Below are 4,036 nucleotides of genomic sequence, written 5' to 3' on the forward strand. Positions count from 1 at the left end.
CCAGCGAATATGTTTTGCCTGAAAAATGTTCTCGTGTCAAAAAAGCCAATACATTTCAAAGGAAAAATGTTATCTTCAACAACGTCAGTAGAAAATGTGTGATGAAAGAGTTAAAAAAAAGTTCATCTTTTTTTGAAACTACATTTTTTTTTTTCATTCTGAAACCTTGAATCCCCTTTTCTTTCTTTCTTTTTAACTTCTACCTATCTTTAAAATTGGGAAAAGGGACACAAACCAGAGTAACAAAAATAACCCAGCAATTTTGAAATGAAAAAAAATTTTAAAAACATGAAAATTGAAATAAAAAGTCATTTTTTTCCCCAGTGAAAAATAAAAGTATTCAGTGAAAGTGCTTGTTACAAAGCTGAGTGCTGACCCTGACGTTCCAGTGATAAAAATCAAAATGTTTCCTTGCCTCTCAGGCAGGCAGTTCCCTTGTTCTTGTCCGGTAGCTGCTTTGAGGCCTCTGTGTGTCAGGTATGCAGGTTGTAGCCATATTGGTCTAAAGGAAAAGCCTGTGCATATGATGACCTTTACAATCATGGGGATAGGTGTACGGAGATCCACCCAGTAACCTCCAGTAGAGAAGCACCTGTGCAAATCATAAATTGACAGGGGGAATCAGACACTGATAAAAAAAAAATGCTCAGATGACAAGGGAGGACTGGGGGGTTTTGCCTGGGAAGAAATGGCCTTCCTTTTGGAAAGGAACCTTTGTACCAAAAAATGCCATTTAAAAAAAAAAAAAATGTCAGGGAAAAATTTCACATTATTTCTAAAGATCTTCATGCAATTGCATGTGTCCATCTCGGCATGTCCTTCTTTTTCTCCTCTTTCCACTTCCTGTTTATGTGTTGCTCCTTTTATGCCCCCATCATTTTCAAAAGTCAAAAAATTGGGAGGAGAAATAGAAAAACAAAGAGACGGGGAAGAAAACCAGAAGCAAAGGGAATATGGTGGTGAGGAGAGAAACATATAAGAAAAAAGAAAAGGAGGAAAAACTGAACGTTGAAAATGACACCAGACAACGCTGGAAACCAGTCTCCAGTATTCTTGCTACAACCATCATATGCTTAACCAAATGAGATCTGCTGGTACAAGTTTTGCTGGGAAAGAAACCCGAGGTCCGCCCTGTCTAAGCAGTAGGAGCAGCAGAGGTTGGAAGAATCAGAGAGGTTCATTTTTTAAACCTAGCTTCTACCAACCCCACCAGCGTGACTGTGTTGGTATCACTTTTCTTTCTCTGGAGGAAAGAATTACGCTGGCCTGGTTGCGCTGGCTGAGGGGCTGATCAGCAAAGAGGACAAGGAGACAGGGACACTTGGAAATCCATCTTTCAGACCCGATCCCAGCAGCGAGCCCACGTCTCAGCCCCAGCAGAGTGGAGAGCCCCGTCCTCAGTCGCCCACATTTGAATCTCCCCAGCAATCCACACCCGAAAGCCTAGTGCAGTTTGCTGATGATGCCGTGTCCCCTGCCCTGTCCCTTGGCTCTGATGCTTTGGTTCATGCTGCTGCCTAGCCTTGCCCGTCAAGGTGAGCGCAGCGCAGGGGTCTTGGTGTTGTGAGGGGCTCTTTCCTGGTAGCTCTTTGCTCTCTGCAAGTCTCAAGTGGTGCTGGCTGTAACACTGGGGTGGAGATGTGGGTCGCATCATTTGGACGTCCCATGGTACCCTGAGAATTAGGGTCAGCAATGCTGGGCAGCTCCTAGAGCAGCGTTGCTCAACCCGCGTGCATTCGGGATGTCTGTCAAAGATGCTGAGCAGGATCTGGGAAGAAAATGATAAATCGAGAAACGTTCCCGATGTCAGACTCAGCCAAAGCAGACGGGAGCAGCATTTCGGCAGGGGGAAGGGAGCAGCGGGACTCCCAAGTTCTTTTTGTTGTTCATCCTCAGCAAATTGCTAAACCTCGCTGTGCCTCGGTTTACCCTGCCTGTAAAGTGGGGTTAGTGATGATTTCCTATGCCCCATGGTTGAGCGTGGGGGTGGTTAATGAGTTAGTGTTTCTAAAGGGCTTTGGGCCCTTAGCATGGAAAGTGTTGTGGGAGGCAAAGGGCTGTTATTGTTTGCTCTTAATAGTGCTGATTTTGCTGAGGTCCACTTAGGACTTCTTCTCACGGGCACAGAGGAGAGCTCACCTGTGTATCGCAAATGCCAACAAGTGCTCAGTGACGTTAGGCTTGGGTGACTGGCTCTGCTCACAGAGCCCTTGGGCCTGACTGCATTTTTGTACCCGAGATGAGGGCTGATGGGACACCACCTCCATCTCCTGCCATGGGCTGCTGCTGCTCACTCAGCCACAGCTCCCAGTACAGTCACCAGGAGTTTTGGCCAAGTGAGGATGGCAGGATCAGGCCCCACAATAGCATCTTAGGAAACACCGGGAGGGCAAAAAATAAAGCAGTTACACTCCTGATTTGGATCTCATCCCACGTGAAGCCCGCTTAACATTGTCAGCTTCAGAGGCGTCATTGCTGGACGCAAAGCCAACGACAGGTTAATTCAGTGGACTTAATTGGGCCAGCCACCAGTTCAGAGTTTAGTCCAGCATGATGGCTCCTCTACACGCAACACTACACCAGTTTCAGCACAGGTGTGATTTTGAACCGGTTTAGTCCAACTGGCGCATGCCTCTGAGTAAGCCCTCTTCCACTTATTTGGCCCTGGTTTATATGGGTGCAACTCATCTCAGTAAATTGCCAGGCCCAGCCCGCTTGGGAAAAATCAAACTGAACCTATGCAGATATTAGACCTACCCAGAGTTTATCGCTGGTTTAATGCAATCAGTTTTAACATCAGTGTGGAGAAGCGAGTGTCAAGAGAAGCAGGTGCTACCCGTTTCCTTACTGCCATAGCTAACCCTTCTTGATGCATTAGGCTGACTAAAGGAATCACTGGGTGACGTTCTCCAGCCTGTATAATGCAGCTCATAGACAGAGATCACAGCGGTCCCTTCCGGCCTGGAAAGTCATGAATCTGCGACTCATTTTCCCTTGTCTCAGAGGCCTCAGGGAGCCGGCTTGGAGAGCCAGGGACAGTTCTGGATGTACACACGCCGCGGTGGGGAATCCAATTCCTCCTCCGTCTTTCTTTGACGGGGTTTTTAAAAAAATAATAATAATAAAAATGAAAAAAATTGGTTCATTTTTCTGAAATGAAAAAGAAAAACAAGACCGAGTCAGACAAAAACCATCCTGAAAAACACCGACTCGGGGATTCCAGACCCCTTGGGCAACAATCACTCACTGTTATGTACAGCAATAGGTACCACTCACCCTTGGACTGCATGAACTTTCTGGGGGGCTGCATCTCTGATTTTTCTTTTTTCTTTTTCATTTAATTGATTTTTTTTTTTGCTGTTGTGTCCACTGGACAGCTCATGGGATAGGTTCTATTCTACAGCAAAATGCAATTGTTAGTCCTCTGTGTCTTGCAATTATATTTGTTTAAACTATTTATGAAGGTTAAAAAAAAAGAATAAAAAGAGTCTTATGTGTTAGGCACTTTATCCAAACTGTGCTGTGTCGTCTGGAGTTGGGACCTGGGTCCTTGCAAGGATGATGCAGGGGAAGAGTCCGGGAATCCTTAACTCCATCCTGTTGACAGGTTTGAAAAGAAAAAAAAAAATCTCTATTTGTTCATCTTCTGCTGTTCATGACTGTGTTGTAAGTTTTTGCAGCTTTCTGTTTCTTCAATAAATTATTTTCTAGTCATTCACCCCGGAGTGTTTATGTCAGCCCACAGCGTGGCCCTGGAGGGCGTTCTGGTTTCTCGTGTACAAGTGATCATCACTCGCTCTCTCCTTGCACAGAGCTGCTGAAAAACCACCGGCCGGATCCTCAGCTGGTGCACATACTAATGAAAGCCCAGGGAGCCCCTGGAGAATTGGACAAGAGTGTATGTCTGACCACTGCCCTCTACCTGGTAGAGTCGGAGATGCTCAGCGGTGTCTCCCTGGCCCTGTGTTGTTAACAGAGATCCCCCTTTTCAAGGAAGTGGCTGGAGAACAGGAGTATCTGAACTTTGTCCACGCTG

The sequence above is a fragment of the Gavialis gangeticus genome, unplaced genomic scaffold, assembly GCF_001723915.1.
Source record: "Gavialis gangeticus isolate Ggan-Ray unplaced genomic scaffold, GavGan_comp1, whole genome shotgun sequence".
In the NCBI taxonomy this organism is placed as follows: domain Eukaryota; kingdom Metazoa; phylum Chordata; order Crocodylia; family Gavialidae; genus Gavialis; species Gavialis gangeticus.